The sequence below is a fragment of the Aquarana catesbeiana genome, linkage group LG07, assembly GCF_042186555.1.
Source record: "Aquarana catesbeiana isolate 2022-GZ linkage group LG07, ASM4218655v1, whole genome shotgun sequence".
Taxonomy (NCBI): Eukaryota; Metazoa; Chordata; class Amphibia; order Anura; family Ranidae; genus Aquarana; species Aquarana catesbeiana.
The window spans coordinates 260,948,187-260,968,748 of record NC_133330.1 but is presented as its reverse complement, the minus strand read 5'-3'; the positions used below and the strand labels follow the sequence as shown (position 1 = coordinate 260,968,748).

General features: G+C 43.5%; 1 protein-coding gene and 1 long non-coding RNA gene across 4 annotated transcripts in view; one reads left to right on the top strand and one right to left on the bottom strand.

Annotated features, from left to right (window-relative positions):
• LOC141103555 (uncharacterized) overlaps positions 1 to 20,562 on the bottom strand; it is a 295,050-nt gene that overhangs the window by 34,602 nt on the left and 239,886 nt on the right. The window lies entirely within an intron of this gene.
• Positions 1,630 to 20,562, top strand: part of LOC141103554 (flavin-containing monooxygenase 5-like) — a 207,981-nt gene continuing 189,048 nt past the window's right edge. Inside the window, exon 1 of one of the 2 annotated variants that reach the window (XM_073593262.1) lies at positions 1,630 to 1,760. The gene's annotated coding sequence lies outside the window, so the exon portion shown is untranslated. Of the gene's footprint in view, positions 1,761 to 20,212; positions 20,291 to 20,562 lie in introns of those variants that run through there. The other variant, XM_073593263.1, reaches the window with a different exon arrangement.

Genomic DNA, 20,562 nt, shown 5'->3' with positions numbered 1-20,562 from the left:
AAAAAGGCCCACACCAAAGAACTTTTGGAATAATGCGCAGAGACAGCAGCGCCCTACACATGCAGAGCTCTGCTGTGTGATGCAGTCAGTGTACTGCCCATAAGATGGCCCCTGGAGGGCAATAGGATCAGAAGAACAACAGCAATTGTCTTCAGGTAGCTTTAGGTGCACACTGTGCAGAGGACGCACTACACTAACTTGTAAATACTGAAGCTGCCTGCGGTACTAATAGGATCAAAAGAACACCACCAATTTTCTTCAGGTAGCTTTAGGTGCACACTGTGCAGAGGACGCACTACACTAACTTGTAAATACTGCAGCTGCCTGCGGTACTAATAGGATCAGAAGAACACCACCAATTTTCTTCAGGTAGCTTTAGGTGCACACTGTGCAGAGGACGCACTACACTAACTTGTAAATACTGCAGCTGCCTGTGGTACTAATAGGATCAGAAGAACACCACCAATTTTCTTCAGGTAGCTTTAGGTGCACACTGTGCAGAGGACGCACTACACTAACTTGTAAATACTGCAGCTGCCTGCGGTACTAATAGGATCAGAAGAACACAACTAATTTTCTTCAGGTAGCTTTAGGTGCACACTGTGCAGAGGACGCACTACACTAACTGTAAATACTGTAGCTAATAGGACTATGAGGATCAGAAGAACACCAGCAATTTTCTTCAGGTAGCTGTAAATACTGTAAAAACGCCTGCCTGTCAGTAGGATGAGAATAACAGGAACGGATCTAGCTAAACTGAATACAGTATGTATATATATATATATATATATATATATATATATATATATACACAACACCTAGGATGTGTATATATATACACAATACACTGTAAGTGCAGCTAACTGACTCGCCTGCCTGCTCTATCTAACTTAAATCAAATGACACTGTCTCTCTCTTTCTCTCTAGCTCTCTCTCAACGCTGGAAAACACTACACAGGGCCAACGTGCAGGCGGCCTTATATAGTGTGGGGTATGTACTAAACCCCCTGAGCCATAATTGGCCAAAGCCACCCTGGCTTTGGACAATTACGGCTCTCTGTACAGACGGCACTGTGATTGGCCAAGCATGTGGGTCATAGTGCATGCTTGGCCAATCATCAGCCAGCAATCCACTGCGATGCCGCAGTGAATTATGGGCCGTGAAGCGCCACTCGAATTTGGCGCAAATGGCCCATATCGTTTGCAATTCGACGAACGGTCAAACATGCGATGTTCGAGGCGAACATGGGTTCGCCTCGAACTCGAAGCTCATCCCTAGTGGTCAGTGTGCAATGAGGCAGCCGCTTGCATAGAACCTAAACAAGTACTAGAAGACTGTGGCTATTACTGTAGCAGTGTTGGCTACTACAGTGATTTCCACCTTCCCCAGTGACCCATTGGGTATAAGTAATGGATATTTACATTATGCCAATCTGTAACTATGCAATGCAGATCATTCCTGGAGTTTAGCTTTAATTACTTTGTCCATTTATTATTTAGAATCTTGGGCTTATGCTATTGTGCAGTGGTGTGGGGTTAATAGGAAAAAAAGAAACTTGTTTTTAAATGTTTTATCTGGAAATGCTATTACTGCCAATGCTGCTGTTTATTGGCTTATCAAACATTAACAAGGAAAGTTCCATCCGCAAGTTTGCCTAACTTAACAGCTGTCCCCAGTAAGGGCGGGAGATATATTAAAAGCCCATGCCTCTCTTACACAAACCCTCATTCAAGAACAAGCCATTTTTGGGATAACTCAGGCAAGTTATTGAGTTTTTTTACCATTTATATTGCTTAGAATTTCAAAAGAAACGCACTATCTGCAATATTTGCATATTTTATTTGCTGGAAATTCTGGATTAACATCCTGGATATACATAATCTCTAGCAGCAGATGGTGTATTTTAATGTTTAGCTTATTCTCATTACAATTGAATTTTTTTTTGGTTGTTGTAGCTTCTATGAATACAGAACAAAAGTCCTCATTCATCTATTTGTGTGCAATAAACTGTAGCCAAATATTGCATGCAAATGTTACTCATAACACATACTAACCTATGGATCATAAGCTATGTTAATTTTCATTCAAAAACTTACATTATTTTAAACTTGAAAGGCTTATTGTACTTTAGATAGTAATTATGTTGGTCATGCACGGTTGCGTTGACATTTTTAAAGGAAACTTTTAAACACCGTGGCTGCTGATTCTCTAACTCCAGTCCTTTCGAAATCACTGACTTGGAATAGTGGCATATCCCTAATGTGTGTAGTCCTTACCTGGGATCCTCTTCACAGCTGGATATGACTGGTGCAGACCCTGAGGGCATATATAGAAGGCCCTATATAGAAGGCACCCTAAAATTGCCTTTTAAATACACAACCATTCTCCACAATGGTACACCTTTAGACAAAAGAGCAGTTGTTACATGTAGCAGATACTCTACAAGGGTTCTGTTTGCAGACTTGGAAAGGCTGAGCGATGGTCCAATGTATTTTACTTATAAGGGGTAATTTACATCACAATACAATGAATTCACACCGGCAATTTAGACCAGTGCAAATTGTAGTGGCGGCATTCTGAGATTCCAGCTGCCGCTCTGAGTGGCTAGGTGCAGCTGCCTTCCCATTAACTAGGTCGTCAGGTTAACAGCGACTGCAGCTATTCACTGCTGTCCACACAGCCAGCAACTACCTGCAGTGATCGCTGCTGGATGCACATAAACAGTGCTGCCAACCGTCAGCATTTTTACTGGCAGCCAGTAAAAAATGGGCACTTTTTTCCTGCCAGCAAGAGGAAAAGGTTGCCAGCAAAAAATATGGCTGTGACGCTTGGCTCGGAACGGCGCATGTGCAGCTCAGGCCTGAAGCTGTCTGAGACCATCCAAGTGCTTGCTACAGTGTGTTCGGGGGTGCCGGCGGGGGCTAGTCTGGTGGAGGCAGTGTCTGAGCATGTCATGTGATGTCATGGTATAAAGGAGCGGAACGCCCGTAGCAGAGTGTGCAGGTCTGCGGGACGGGATTAAGGAAATCCAGGAGCTGGATTGTCAGTGCTGTTTGAACTGGAGGGGACTGAAGGGACCACCTGGCATGGAAAGAGACTGTCACTGTGACTAAGGAAGGGACGTCATGACGGTGATCTGCGCTGCAGCACACTGCTGTCCTTATCACTGTGAGAGTCAATTTCATGTGTGCATCACCCAATCTAATTTATTGTTCTCCTGAGTCCTGTCCCTGAGCTACTTAATTACTATATCGAAAATAAAATTAGAAATATGCTTTTTGCTTTAATATCTACCTTAAATCACATTTCTAATTGCATATTGTACTTATTTGTAGCTAAATACTGGAATCTGTACTTAAAACTGTAATTTTGTAACTTGTGGAACTGCCAGTAAAAACGTGGCTGTGCCAGTAAACGTTGGGTGTCATGTCAGTAAATCTGGTAGGTTGGCAACACTGCACATAAAGTGCATCCAGCAGTGATTATTGGAGGTAATCGCTGGCTGTACTGTCAGAATTGCGAGAGCTTAACAATAGCTAAATCCATAGCCAGTGGCGGGGAGGTCTGTTATGCATAGTACCTGCTCTCACAGTTGTAGAGCTAACTCCTGTAGGAGCCACTGGAAATGTCTTCCCCAGTGGATTACCCCGCAGCCAGGCACAAGATCTCAGACACACTTTTTGTCAATAACCATTCTAGGGGTGTTGTTTTTATTGTTTTTTTAATTTTTGAGAACTTGGTTAGGGTTTGAGGGAATTGAGTGGAATACTCCAAAAACAGAAACTACTGTATGTACAAATTGAGGACAATGAACTCTTTTCTGAAAAACTGAAGCAGAAGTCCTTGCTTGTGGCAAACTGTGGTCTTGGCTTTGTAATAGCAGTTAACAGCTCACAAACTTCTTCCTTTAGAGCAACAAGAGCAGAGTCCTTTCACAGAGACCTAGATAGACTAAGCTCTTCAGGACACCAGCCAATGTCCCCATTAGCAAACACAGCTGACTCTTTAGCAAAAGAGGGGTGGCAGCAGCCCAGAAGTCTTTTAAGATCTCTCCCAGCAGTTTGTACTCACAACATGTCCAAGTACAGTTGGTTGTCTCCTTACAACTTTAATGCTGAGTTCACACTATTGGGAATTGGATGTGGGTTTCCCCGCATCCAATTTGCATAGAAGGAGATTGTGACCGACTCTCTATGAACCTGGTTCACACTTCTCTGCAGCGGCTCTGGTGCGAATTGCACAGGAGCCCTGTGCGTCTTTGGTCCATTTCAGGTCTGAATTCAGCCAAAAATTCGGCCTGGAATCAACCCTGAAATGGTGAATGGAGACAAACCGGACTCCTGCTGTAAATGGCTGCGTTCTCCAGTATGAACCCAGCCTCAAGGGACACCTTTCTCCAGTGATACCAGAATAGATCCTCAGCAGACAGCAGACAGCACCTCAGCAAGACAGCAACCACATGACAATGTTGCCCTGGAGGGCTGCTGGTCTGATCCTCTCCAGGAAAAGTATCAGTGTGCTCAGAGAATATTTACAGTCTCCAAGCAGTCTTCAGGGTCTTGCTCCTTGGGATTTGCCAGGGCTTTATAAATATTGATGCTGCCATCTATATAGATCTACACCTATAATGCAGGAAGTTTTCACAGCTCACAGGAAAACAGAGGGCGCTATCAGACTGGCAGCAGCTGAGAGCACTGAGTAGAGCTAACTAGTCAAATACAAATACTTACTGAATACAGTAAGCAACTACATTTACTTATCACTGCAATTGCAGCCAAAAAATACAGAAGGCCAACACTAATCTATCTATTTAATCCTAGCACCTATCTAGGACAGTGCTACACAGTACTTTAAAAATCCCCGTTATTAGCAGATGTACATATAATAAGGCCCTGTGACTCAAGTGTGTGTGTGTGGGGGGGGGCAACCTCCCCTCTCATGCACCATGGGGGAAATCCAACAGAATTATAAAACAGAATACGAAGAATAAAAAAGACAAGGAAAGGATTAGGGGAGAAAGAATATAATGACTCACAAGCCGATCCAGGAACATTGCACAATTGAGGAGTTCTCAGGAATTTCCTGCCAAGTATTTTATCCAGGGGCTCCAGGTTTTTTTTTTTTAAGGTTTGACTTTTTCATTCAAGATTGCAGAAAGGCTCTCATTAGCTATGATCCAATACAATAAATAAAATAAAAATAAAAAAAACACTCACACCATCCACTGCACTACTGACACCAATATCTGCCCTATTGACACTGTTTACTACTCTGCTGACACTAGCCATTGTCTTACTGACACCAACCTCCGCCCTACTGACATCGCCCATGTTTTTAAACTTTTAACAAAAAAAAATTACATTTATTTATAAGAGTGTGTGTGTGTATGTATATGTATATGTATATGTATATACACAGTATCTCACAACATTTTGTACACCCCTCACATTTTTGTAAATATGTTATTACATCTTTTCATGTGACAACATTGAAGAAATATGTAAAGTAGTGTAAAGTAGTGAGTAGTGTAAAGTAGTGAGTGTACAGCTTGTATAACAGTGTAAATTTGCTGTCCCCGCAAAATAACTCAACACACAGCCATTAATGTCTAAACTGCTGGCAACAAAAGTGAGTACACCCCTAAATGAAAATGCCAAATTGGGCCCAGTTAGCCATTTCCCCTCTCCGATGTCATGTGACTTGTTAGTGTTACAAGGTCTTAGGTGTGAATGGGGAGCAGGTATGGTAAATTTGGTGATTATCGCTCTCACTCTCTCATACTGGTCACTGGAAGTTCAACATGGCACCTCATGGCAAAACTCTCTGAGGATATGAAAAAAAAGAATTGTTGCTCTACATAAAGATGGCCTAGGCTATAAGAAAATTGACAAGACCCTGAAACTGAGCTGCAGCACAGTGGCCAAGACCATACAGTGGTTTAGCAGAACAGAATCCACTCAGAACAGGCCTCGCCATGGTCGACCAAAGAAGTTGAGTACATGCACTCAGCGTCATATCCAGAGGTTGTCTTTGGGAAATAGACTTATGAGTGCTGCCAGCATTGCTGCAGAGGTTGAATGGGTGGGAGGTCAGTATGTCAGTGCTCAGACCATACACCGCACACTGCATCAAATTGGTCTGCATGGCTGTCATCCCAGAAGGAAGCCTCTTCTAAAGATGCACAAGAAAGCCCACAAACAGTTTGCTGAAGACAAGCAGACAAAGATCATGAATTACTGGAACCATGTCCTGTGGTCTGATGAGACCAAGATAAAATTATTTGGTTCAGATGGTGTCAAGCGTGTGTGGCGGCAACCAGGTGAGGAGCACAAAGACAAGTGTGTCTTGCCTACGATCAAGCATGTTGGTGGGAGTGCCATGGTCTGGGGCTGCATGAGTTCTGCCATCACTGGGGAGCTACAGTTCATTGAGGGAACCATGAATGCCAACATGTACTGTGACATACTGAAGCAGAGCATGATCCCCTCCCTTTGGAGACTGGGCCGCAGGGCAGTAATCCAACATGATAACAACCCCAAATACACCTCCAAGATGACCACTGCCGTGCTAAAGAAGCTGAGGATAAAGGTGATGGACTGGCCAAGCATGTCTCCAGACCTAAACCCTATTGAGCATCTGTGGGGCATCATCAAAGGGAAGGTGGAGGAGCGCAAGGTCTCTAACATCCACCAGCTCTGTGATGTCATCATGGAGGCATGGAAGAGGACTCCAGTGGCAACCTGTGAAGCTCTGGTGAACTCCATGCCCAAGAGGGTTAAGGCAGTGCTGGAAAATAATGGTGGTCACACAAAATATTGACACTTTGGGCCCAATTTGGAGATTTTCACTTAGGGGTGTACTCACTTTTGTTGCCAGCGGTTTAGACAATAATGGCTGTGTGTTGAGTTATTTTGAGAGGACAGTAAATTTACACTGTTATACAAGCTGTACACTCTACCTTACATTGTAGCAAAGTATAATTTCTTCAGTTGTCACATGAAAAAATAGAATAAAATATTTACAAAAATGTGAGGGGTGTACTCACTTTTGTGAGATTCTTTATATATATATATATATATATATATATATATACACAGACACACACACACAATAAACTGTGTGTATTTACATATATATATATATATATATATATATATATATATATATATATATATATATATATATATATATATATATATATATATATATATACATATATATATATATATATGTATATATATATATATATATATATAATATATATATATACACACACTATATTGCCAAAAGTATTTGGACGCCTGCCTTTACACACACATGAATTGGGTTGAATATTGACTTGGCCCACCCTTTGCAGCTATGACAACTTCAGTTCTTCTGGGAAGGCTGTTCACAAGGTTTAGGAGTGTTGTCTTTGGGAATGTTTGAGCATTCTTCCAGAAGCACATTTGTGAGGTCAGGCACTAATGTTGAACGAGAAGACCATGCTCGAAATCTCTGCTTGAATTCATGCCAAAGGTGTTCTATCAGGTTGAGATCAGGACACTGTCCAGGCCAGTCAAGTTCCTTCACCCCAAACTCACTCCAGGAGGGAGAAGAGTTGGGGGGGGGGGGGAGTGGGGAGAGAGCACAACCCATATTTGTGCTAAGGGGGTGATTTTGGGGGGATTTGTGCTGGGAGAGGGGGTTGAGGGGGCAGGGTTTGTACTAGGAGTGGGGATTTAGGAACAGGGAGGTTTGTGCTACGATTTGGGGGGTTTATGGAGGAGATTTTTTTTGGAGGGGTTGTGCTAGGAGGGGGATTTGAGGGGGTTGTGCTAGGAGAGAGGATTGGGGAGATATTGGAGCAGGGGTTTGTGCTAGGAGCAGGAATTTGGGAGCAGAGGGGTTTGTGCTAGGAGGGGGGATTTGAGATGGGGTTTGCGCTGGGGGGGATTTGAAGGGGGGGTTGTGCTAGGAGTAGCAATTGGGGGGTTGTTTGTGCTAGGAGGGGGGATTTGGTTAGGAATTTGTTCTAGAAGGTGGCATTTGGGGGGGGTGCTAGGAGGGAGGATTTATGCTAGAATATGAATAAGAGAAGAGTTACAACTTAAAATCACCTAACTCTGCTTAACAGACTACATTTTAGGGCTGCACCGCATTTTAGGGCTTCCTGTACCACACAAAAATGTGCTGCCTTTTGCAGTCGCACATGGGTGCCATTATTTCTTAGTGGATGTAAACCCAATTCATGAAATTTGACCTATGCACATATATGTTCACATACTTGCCTCTATGTCGGGAAATGAGATTGGACAGACATGGAGTTAACATATTTCTCATTCGTATATGTACATATAAGGGTTTATTATATTCAAATGAATTGGTTATTTCAATATTTCTGTTTGTCCTTGTCTTCTTCTTTCTTCTTCTTTTTAAAATTTTTCCAATTTTCCAGTTTGTTTTGATTGTTTCCTTTAAGGATTTTACTAGATTTGTTATTTCCATTAGTTTTAAGACCCCTTTCACACTGGAGGCATTTTTCAGGCGCTACAGCGCTACAGATAGCACCTGCATAGCGCTTGAAAAAAGCCTCAGCTGCAAACCCAGTGTGAAAGCCCAAGTGCTTTCACACCGGGGCGCTGCGCTGGCAGGGCGTCACAAAAATTCCTGCCAGCAGCTTCTTTGCAGCGATGTAGGAGCGGTGAATACACCGCTCCTACACCACTCCTTCACCACTCCTCCACCACTCCTGCCCATTGAAATCAATGGGGCAGCGCTGTGATACAGCCGGCAAAGCGCCACTGCAGCGGCATTTTACGGGCGGATTTAACCCCCTTTTGGCCGGTAGCAGGGCGGTTTTAACCGAAAAGCTTCGCTAAAATGACGGTAAAGTGGAGCTAAAAATAGCGCTGCTTTACTGCTGATGCCCGGGACGGCTTAGTGTGAAAGGGGTCTAAATCTAGATCAGGGATCATCTAAGAAATCTTTTTCGCATTAAAATGGATATAATTACTTTTTTTTGTGCAATTGATATGGTTTGCTCATTGTGGGTCTATGGGTTCATCTTAAACAATATACAAATTATGGATATATGCAGTATCTCACAAAAGTGAGTAGACCCCTCACATTTTTGTAAATATTTTATTATATCTTTTCATGTGACACCACTGAAGAAATGACACTTTGCTACAATGTAAAGTAGTTTTATTATTATTTTCCAGCACTGCCTTAACCCTCTTGGGCATGGAGTTCACCAGAGCTTCACAAGTTGCCACTGGAGTCCTCTTCTACTCCTCCATGATGACATCACAGAGCTGGTGGATGTTAGAGAACTTTAGCTCCTCCACCTTCTGTTTGAGGATGCCCCACAGATGCTCAATAGGGTTTAGGTCTGGAGACATGCTTTGGAATAGCAAGAGAAAATGGGACTTGGACTTTTTAGGCACAACCAAACAATTTTACAAAAATATAATATTAATATAAACACAAAAAAATTTGTTTACATGATATCTAAAAAACCCACATTGATATATCAACACATATTATGCAATGCTGCTACTGTACAAAACCATAACATATCAACCAGGAGATTAGGAGATAGATCAAGGTAATTCCATAGTATACAGAGACATGGAGACATGCTTTGCCAGTCCATCACCAGTCCGTCACCTTTACCCTCAGCTTCTTTAGCAAGGCAGTGGTCATCTTGGAGGTGTGTTTGGGGTCGATATAATGTTGGAATACTGCCCTGCGGCCCAGTCTCCGAAGGGAAGGGATCATGCTCTGCTTTATTATGTCACAGTACATGTTGACATTCATGGTTTCCTCAATGAACTCTAGCTCCCCAGTGCCGGCAGCACTCGTGCAGCCCCAGACCATGACACTCCCACCACCATGCTTGACTGTAGGCAAGACACACTTGTCTTTGTACTCCTCACCTGGTTGCCGCCACACACGCTTGACACCATCTGAACCAAATAAGTTTATCTTGATGTGATCAGACCACAGGAAATGGTTTCAGTAAACCATGTCTTTATTCTGCTTGCCTTCAGCAAACTGTTTGCGGTCTTTCTTGTGCATCATGTTAAGAAGAGGCTTACTTCTGGATCACAGCCATGTAGACAAATTTGATGCAGTGGGCGGTGTATGGTCTAAGCACTGACAGGCTGACTCCCCCCTTCAGCAATCCTGGCAGCACTCATACTTCTATTTCCCAAAGACAACCTCTGGATATGATGCTGAGCATGTGCACTCAACTTCTTTGGTCAACCATGGCGAGGCCTGTTCAGAGTGGAACCTGTCCTGTTAAACCGCTGTATGGTCTTGGCCACCATGCTGCAGCTCAGTTTCAGGGTCTTGGCAATCTTCTTATAGCCTTGGCCATCTTTATGTATAGCAACAATTCTTTTTTTCACATCCTCAGAGAGTTCTTTGCCATGAGGTGCCATGTTGAACTTCCAGTGACCAGTATGAGAGAATGAGAGCGATAACACCAAATTTAACACACCTGCTCCCCATTCACACCTGAGACCTTGTAACACTAACGAGTCACATGACACCGGGGAGGGAAAATGGCTAATTGGGCCCAGTTTTAGACATTTTCACTTAGGGATGTACTTTTGTTGCCAGAGGTTTAGACATTAATGGCTGTTGGTTGAGTTATTTTGAGGGGACAGCAAATTTACACTGTTATACAAGATGTACACTCACTACTTTACATTGAAGCAAAGTGTCACTTCTTCAGTGTTGTCACATGAAAAGATATAATAAAATATTTACAAAAATGTGAGGGGTCTACTCACTATTGTGAGATACTTTTTTTTTTCTTTATAGTTCACTTACATATTTTTATACCCTTATTCCAATGATGAATACACCAAGGTTTCTATACTCTGTATATATTCATGTTGTTTTTAATACAATTGTTTGTTATTTCTGTCATGGGGTTCATCTTTAATTAACTATAGCAACCTCATGAATATGCTAAACAGCTTAATTTAGCACCTATTATGTTTAGCAGATTTTTTACTATTTAAGTGTTACATCTAGAGGTGACTATGGCTAAGCGAAGTTAATTCGTGAAACGCATCAACCGCACCCGGCTCATTAGAGGGAGGATTAGTCTTACCTGGAGTGGTGTAACTTTGCCTTCTCACCAGCTTGAAGCTAGCTATTAGCTGAGAACTCTCTAACAAACAAGTGACAATACTGGGTATTTGAGTTATCAATCACCAAGCATCAGCACTGTCACTGCAGAAGTGTTGTTAGCCACATGCTCCTCATTACCAGTACCAGTGGCAGGGGACGTAAAAGAAGAGAAGGAGAGGGCAGCAGCTGGGAAGGCAGTTACGTAAAGCTACACATGCAAAGCACCATTTTACAGCAAAGTAAGGTTAGTTTTCTAAAATCAACTATTACAATGGTCCTCAATCTTTGTAAGACCAAGGCCCACTAAATTCTTTCATAAAATCTTCCATGGCCTAACAGCAAAATAAATAAATAAATGGTTTCCTGGAATAACAGCAAAATATGCATTTATATTGCATTGCAGCTGGTTGGGAGTGGGGGAGCATTTAGTGCAGGCAGCACTGTAAATACTGCAGACCACTCTGAAACCTGTCTTACCATGGTCCGGTGGTTAGGAAACACTGACCTATGACGTAATAGGGTTGATTTACTAAAATTGGAGAATGCAAACTTTGTTGCAGCTGTGCATGTTAGCCAATCGGGTTCTAACTTTAATTGTTCAATGAAACTTTGACAAAACAAAATGGAAGCTGATTGGTTTCTATGTAGAGCTGCACCAGATTTTGTACTTTCCAGTTTTAGCAAATCAACTCCAAAGTAGTTTTCATAGCCAAGCCAGAAGTACAACTATCAAAATATGGACAGATGAGAACCAATTTTCAATAAATATGATGTCAAAGAAACAGATGGTATGAAAATTACATACAGAGTGATTGGTCAGGCAAGCATTGTTGTATGATGACAATAATGTTGAATGCAAATGGGTATGGCTGAGTATGGCTGGGTGGTTATGGCTGAGTATAGATGGATGAGTATTGCTAAGCATGGATGAGTATTGCTGAATATGGATGGATGGATGAGTATTGCTGAGCATGGATGAGTATTGCTGAGTATGGATGGATGCATGGTTGGATGGATGAGTATTGCTGAGCATGGATGAGTATTGCTGAGTATGGATGGATGGATGAGTATTGTTGAGTATGGATGGATGGATGAGTATTGCTGAACATGGATGGATGGATGAGTATTGCTGAGGATGGATGGATGAGTATTGCTGAGGATGGATGGATGAGTATTGCTGAGCATAGATGGATGAGTATTGCTGAAGATGGATGGATGAGTATTGCTGAGTATGGATGGCGGAGCATGGATGGATGAGTATTGCTGAGCACGGATGGATGGATGAGTATTTCTGAGCATGGATGAGTATGGATGGATGAGTATTTCTGAGCATGGATGGGATGGATGCATGGATAGATGAGTATTTCTGAGCATGGATGAGTATGGATGGGATGGATGGATGAGTATTTCTGAGCATGGATAGGAGGGATGCATGGATGGATGAGTATTTCTGAGCATGGATGAGTATGGATGAGATGGATGAGTACTTCTGAGCATGGATGGGAGGGATGAATAGATGGATGGGTATTTCTGAGCATGGATGAGTATGGATGAGATGGGATGGATAAGTGCTGGAATGGGCACAGAGCAGTGCTGTGGACACTACACATCCAGCTCACAGCACTGCAGCACTTGCTCTCTCCCCTCGCACTGTACCAATAGGTACGGGGAGGGGAGAGAGGAACCGGACACAACGCCGGTTTGTTTACAAGTGATCGCTCCGTCATTTGACGGAGTGATCACGTGGTAAACTGCCACTGTCAGCGGATATTCCTGGGTGCGTGCCCCAGGGGTCACGCGGAAGCAAGATTCTGGGAGGACGTCCATGGATGCCCTCCCAGAAAAAGCCGACTGCGCTGCAGCTGTCTTTCTGCTATGGCCTGGTCGGCATGTGATTAAAGTTAAATGTTTTTATTTTTCCAGTATGTGCTGGTTTTTAACAGCTATCGTTAAATGAAATCAAGTTATGGTTACTGTTACCCAGATGTTCTTTTATATGAACATTACTAATAAGCTCTGCATGGTTTGCGATTACCAGGTAAAGCAGAGCATAAATTCTAGTTGGTGCCTCTATGAACTGTACCATAAAATTGTCTTGTAATAGGTTTATAAATTTTTGCCCTTTAAATGTTCCTCCAGTCAATTTCCAGGTAGTTAAAATCCCCCATTATTATCACTGTCCCAGCCATTACAGCCCTTTCTATCTGTGCAAAGAGCTGCGGTTCCACCTCCTCATTGACACTTGGTGGCCTATGACAAACTCTAATGATTAACTTTGTAGTTCACACACCCATGTACAGTTCCACCCGTAATGCTTCAGCCTCATCACACTCTTCATCAACATGGTCCTATTTTACACTCTCTTTGAGATCACTTCTCGCATAGAGACAGACACCACCACCTTTCTGTTTTACCCGTTCTCTCCAAAAGAGAGCATAGCCAGAAATTTCAATATCCCAGCCATGTGAAGAATGTAGCCAAGATTCACCAATGCCAATTAAATCATAGTTCTTTTCGTGCACCAAAGCTTCCAACTCACCTATTTTGCTTGGCTCGGCATTAGTGAACAAACACTTTAATACGTTGTCACATTTCGCACACGTATTTTGCATATTTTTTATTTTGGTGCAAATAGTACCATTTTGAGTGGCCATTTGTAATATGGGAACCTTCTTATCACCCACCATAGCCCTCCCCCTATCTTTCCCCATTTCACCCACCAATAGGGACTGACCCCAGTCTGACCTGTCTGCCCCATTGTAATCTAATTCTCCCTCCCCCACCCCAATGCTAGTTTAAATATTCCTCCAGCTTTCCCATAAACCTCTCCAGCAGACCCCCTTTCATTTATGTGCAAACCATATATAGCATATAGGTTGTACCAATGAAAAGTGAGCCCAGTGCTATAGAAACCCACATTTTTCTCTTACACCAAGTCTTTAGCCATGCATTTAGTTCTCTAATCTCCTCCTGTCTTTCCTGTTTTGCACATGGCACAGGCAATATTTCAGAGAATATAGCCTTGGAGGTTCTTCCCTTTACATAGCAGCCTAGTTCTTTAAATTGATTCCTAAAGAGCCTCCACCTTCCATATATTCTGTCATTGATTCCAGCATGGACCAAGACAGCTGGATAATGCCCAGCCCCTCCCAAACCCTGGCATCAAGGAGACAGCAAACCATTCAGTTGAGGCGATCCTGGCAACAAATTATTATATCAGGCCTTCTGATTATACTTTAGAATCCCTTATTACCACCAACTGTCTAGGCCTTCCTGCACTACCCTCATCACCCCTAATAGATTAATGTAACGAAACTCCGCTTGAGTGCTTTCTTCATATACTGCTTCCTCACAGTCTGAATATAGATATCAGATATTCCAACCGCTCTCAAGCACAAAACAAGACGATACTTGTTTAGTTGCTGAACATGGACTTTTTTATTAGAAACCAAAATACAAGTCTTATATACAGTAAAAGATGAGGTTCCTCCCTCCTGCTCATATTACTCTAACAATACAACTGTAACCAGAAACAGAATTAACAAGAGCTAATTAACTAATCCCTTAAAAAAGCCGATGTGACTCTGTGCCTTCCTGAGCATTGTTATGATTAATCGGGATTTCACTACAGGTCAAACTTGTTGTCACCAAGCTTCACTCAGTAGATTATACATTATCATAAACATCAACACAGAACTCCTTCATACAATAGCAAGGTTAATTAGCACAAACAACAATGGGTGAAATACTCTTAGAAGCTGTGGAAAGCCAGACTAGACTCATTTACATTATAGAAGACAACAGACAGGTGGCTGGAGTTGATGACATTAGCATCTAACAGTATGTGTCCCAACAGTATGAATCAGTCACTATTTCTAATATGGCATATACAGGGTTCCCAGAGTCTGTGTGTCTTGGGGGACATGGATCTGAATCTAAAGTAACACCACCTCAAGGGTCCCCAGGCATACAGCTCACAAAGAGCACCGTTCCCCCAAATGCCAGGGCCCATAATCGGTAGGCAAGAGGCTAGCATTCAGTCCCCTCCAAAAGCCTCTGTCCCGGGGGGAGTCTGTCAAATTTCTCCCCCTTTAAAAGTTGACTAACAAGGTCCCAGACCTCCACCTGGTCTGGACATGCATTAGTCAAGCAGAATGAACTCACATAGTCTGTCCGCATGATCTCCTTTCTTGGCTGCAAGGAATAGTTGACACCAGTAGGTGTGGGGCAGAGGTCATTTACTCTCTGTCCGGCTGCCAGCGCTTCAGCTGGGTGGTTTTTAACATTCCTGGGCTCGGTCTGTTGCTGGGCAGAGGGCCCGATCACCCCAGCTTCCTGAAGCTGTAAAGACACTGTAGGTGCTAGGCAGAGGCCAGCAGCGCTCTGCCCTGTTGCCAGTGATTCAGCTGGGAGTAGCAGCTTCACTACATTAGCTTGTCACCGGAGAGAGGGGCCGACTGCCCCAGCTCCCTGGATCTCCACAGTTATTGTCGGTGCTGGGCAGAGGTTGGTAGCACTCTGTCCTGTTGCCAGCACTTCTGTTGGGGACTCCACATCATCCGTTTCGGCTAACCGTTGGGGCAGGAGGTTGGATTCCTCCACTCCCAAACTGTGTAGCTGCCATTGGGGAGGTGAGCTGGCTGCTTCCTTTTCTGTTCCCTCATCTGGCTGCTGGGATGACATGTCTATGGTATTGTCTCCCAGGTGCATGGATCTTTGCTGGGGGGGAAAGACCGCTTCTTCCACCCTGGCCAACTGTTGGGGAGGGAAGACGAACACCTCCTCTCCCTTCTCCCACTGTATCTGTTGCTGGGAACTGATTGTCACCTTCTCACCCTGAGCCTCCGGAACTGCCACAGGTGTGGGGCAGAGGTCTTGGACCCTTTGTCCGGTGACCAGCGCTTCAGCTGGGGAAGTTCCTTGCAACTCCACAGATACTGCTGTTAGTGCTGGGCAGAGCACAGTGAAGTCTGGCCCTAATACCAGTTCTTCTGCTGGAGGCTCATCAGGTTGTTCTTCATCAGCAGAAAAGTCTATCAAATCCCCTGTCTCTGCAACTGGTGTCTGGGGATAGAAGTTCAACATCTCCTGTCTGTGGAACCCAGAAGATGCTATCGGTGCTGGGCAGAGCACAGTGAAGTTTGGCCCTGATACCAGCTCTTCTGCTGGAGGCTCATCAGGTTGTTCTTCCTTAGCAGAAAAGTCTATCAAATCCCCTGTCTCTGCAACGGGTGTCTGGGGATAGAGGTTCACCATCTCCTGTCCGTGGAACCCAGAAGATGCTATCGGTGCTGGGCAGAGGATAGCAGAGCTCTGCCCTGTTGTCAGCACTTTAGCTTTAGGGATGGCAATCCCCAGATTTTCCACTGCCGATTCTCTGGCATGCTGCTGGACAGGCACATTCCTCCATCAAGAACATCCCATGCAGAAACAGGATCATCAAGGTCAGTCATTACTTGCTGCATCCGTAATAAGACCTCCGCTTCCATAGCTGCAGGGGCAGGTTGGCAAAGCACACTGTTACTCTACCACATTGCCGACTCTTCAGCCAGGATTTCAGAGTTGTCAACTGGTATTTCCTGATAGTCCCAGGCAAAGGGAGCCCAGCCCTGGCACTGAGCAGAGTCTAGCAGCCATCTGTAGGCGATCTCCAGCTCCCATTCCGGAATGGACAGAAATTCTATATTTCCAGTGCACTTCCGAGACGTTCAGTAGCCTTTCTCTGAAATCCATGATTTCGTCCAACCACCACTCCAAATCACTCCCAAAGTTAGGGTCCCCTGTCAGCTTCACATACAACAGTCCCAGGCCGCTGTAGCCAAAGCCTTCCCTTGGGCTGTCATCCGCTATCCAAGGGCATGCTTGGGATACATGCCATCGGAGGGCTCTGTAGCTCTCATCCAGCCGCATCTCTGCCCAGACCAGCCTGGTTAATTCAGCTGTCTGCTCCTTGTGCGTTTTTTCTCCCAAAAACAGCAACCGCAATCCATACTGCGAACAGTACCTTTCCTGGATGGAGGGGAGAACTTTTCCCTGGTGTCGCTGCTCACGGGCTAGTGTTTACTTCCAGAGTTCGCAGCGGATAGAATCAAACCATCCCATCAGGACCTGCTCTGGCACTGGTCCTCTATGCTGTATCTGCATCTCTCACAACCTCCTTCTGAATTCCTCTTCCATGGCGGCTGGTATCTGTACCTCTCCTCTCCTGCTATCCGGACCTTGGATCCAGGTGGAAGTTTGGATGTCCCAGACTGCAGGAAGCGTCCCACCACTGCCACCAATGTAACGAAACATCATACACTCCGCTTGAGTGCTTTCGTCATATACCGCTTCCTCACAGTCTGAATATAGATATCAGATATTCCAACTACTCACAAGCACAAAACAAGACGATACTTGTTTAGTTGGACTCATTATTAGAACCAAAATACAAGTCTTATATACAGTAAAAGAGGAGGTTCCTCCCTCCTGCTCATATTACTCTAACAATACAACTGTAACCAGAAACAGAATTAAAAAGAGCTAATTAACTAATTCCTTAAAGCAGCCAATGTGATTCCGTGCCCTCCTGAGCATTGTTATGATTAATCAGGATTTCACTACAGGTCAGACTTGTTGTCACCAGGCTTCACACAGTAGATTATACATTATCATAAACATCAACACAGAACCCCTTCATACAATAGCAAGGTTAATTAGCACAAACAACAATGGGTGAAATACTCTTAGAAGCTGTGGCAAGCCAGACTAGACTCATTTACATTATAGAAGACAACAGACAGGTGGCTGGAGTTGATGACATTAGCATCTAACAGTATGTGTCCCAACAGTATGAATCAGTCACTTTTTCTAATATGGCATATACAGGGTTCCCAGAGTCTGTGTGTCTTGGGGGACATGGACCTGAATCTAAAGTAACACCACCTCAAGGGTCCCCAGGCATACAGCTCACAAAGAGCACCGTTCCCCCAAATGCCAGGGCCCATAATCGGTAGGCAAGAAGCTAGCATTCAGTCCCCTCCAAAAGCCTCTGTCCCAGGTGAGTCTGACACAGATGGGCTACTCTCCCTGCTGTTAGGTGTTTTTTTTTTTTTTATATAGCCAAATTTGAAAATGTTTTTACATGTGGGGATAGGGGTTAGGAAATATGCAACCTTTAAATTTCATGTAAGGTCCACTTTAAGTATTTAACAACCAGACAATTTGCTTTTGCATACAATTAACTTAAGACATACCCCTTAAAAATCCTTTGATTCTGTCAGTGAAAGGTGCAACTTCACCTTTAACCACTAGTTCTGACTAATATCTTCTTATCTAATTATAATTACCTCATTGTCGGCCGATTCTGTTGCTTTCATACACAAATATCTCTATGCATAGGAAACAGTGTATATGAATAATTGACACAGCAAAGTTGCTTCATACACTATTCGGTTTTATTATCCCAGACATGGTGTTAAATATGAATGAAAGATAGGCGTCACCAACCATTTCCCACCAATAAGGGGTACATGTTCAAATTACATATTTCCTTCAGCAATGTATTTAACCAATCACAATGTCACAATATTAATAACGTGTTACATCTCTGTATCCAAGCATTATGTCACATATCCAACTCATTATGTCACATTATATTATGTCACCTAGACAGATATAAATGCAGACCATCTTATGACACACACGTAACTTCCCTATGTCTGTTTTCGATTTCAACACAAATTCACTTCTTGAACAACAATATATATATTTACTTGATCAGCAAAATGATAACTTTAAAGGAACAGTTGAGCCTTAGATTGTAAAACACAAGGGTTTTTTTTACATGACTTCCAATCCTCTCTTTTGTCACGAATGTGACAATCACAAACCATGTTGCCCCCAATATGCCACCAATATTCACCTGGACTACTTTCCCATAAACGTACCACTATCTTAAGCATCTAAAATAGAGAACAATAAAGACGTCAGAATTAGTAGATATCAAAATCTCAGCTGCATAGCAATTGTCCATGAAATATAAACAGGGAAGGGGCGTGACAGTCCATAAAAGCAAGAGGGAGGGGCATGACAGCCTTTAGGCCAAATTAAAAATAGTGCCAAAGAAGAACACAAAAAAAGTCTCTTGTATGGCTTATGAATGTCCATAAAATTGGACTGCTCCTGAAAAAATGGCCGTTTTTAAAACTTTTTTTTGCATTGATACATGTCCCCTGGGGCAGGACCCAGGTCCCCAAACACCTTTTGGGACATTTGTACCCCATTACCAATTCACACAGGGGGGCGGGATCTGTGGGTCCCCTTGTTAAAGGGGGCTTCCAGATTCCAATAAGCCCCCCACCCACAGACCCCCACAACCACTGGGCAAGGGTTGTGGGGATGAGGCCCTTCTCCCCATCAACATAGGGACAAGGTGCTTTGGGGGCTCACCCTCCCAATGTTGAGGGCATGTGGCCTGGTACGGTTCAGGAGGCGGGGCGCTCTCTCATCCCCCCCTCTTTTCCTGCGGCCTGCCAGGTTGCGTGCTCGGGTAAGGGTTTGGTATGGATTTTTGGGGGGACCCCACGCCATTTTTTAAAAAATTTTGGCAAGGGGTTCCCCTTAAAATCCATACCAGACCTGAAGGGTCTGGTATGGATTTTAAGGGGGACCCCATGCCATTTTTTTTATTTTGACACGGGGTTCCCCTTAATATCCACAATAGACCTGAAGGGCCTAGTATGGAATTTGGAAGGACCCCCACAATTTTTTTTTTTTAATTTTGGTTCGGGGTTCCCCTGTGGGGGAATCCCATGCCGTTTTTATCAATGAACTTTTATGTGTATTGCCGGACCGACAATTCATTATAGCCACGAGTAATTTTAAATGACTTTTTTTCCTTTAGAAATGTCATTTTGCTGTCTAAACACGGGAAACATGCGCCACTTTACAGGCACATGATAGACACCCCCCAGGTATGAAATTTAAAGGAATATTACACTTTTATTGTTTCACTTTAAGCATTAATAAAATCACTGCTCACGAAAAAACGGCCGTTTTTTAAAACTTTTTTTGCATTGATACAGGTCCCCTGGTGCAGGACCCAGGTCCCCAAACACTTTTTAAGAAAATAATAACAGAAAAAAGCCACGCTTAGGACAAACTACACAGGATAACAGGGTACTATTATTATTATCATACAGGATTTATATAGCACCAACAGTTTACGCAGCGCTTTACAACATTAGGGAGGACAGTGCAAGCACAATACAATTCATTACAGGAGGAATCAGAGGGCCCTGCTTGTTAGAGCTTACAATCTAGGAGGGAGGGTCAAGTTATACAAAAGGGTAATAGCTGTGGGGGATGAGCTAATGGAGAAAAAAATGCAGTTGTTAGATGGAGGCAGGATAGGCTTCTCTGAAGAGGAAAGTTTTCAGGGATCGCCTAAA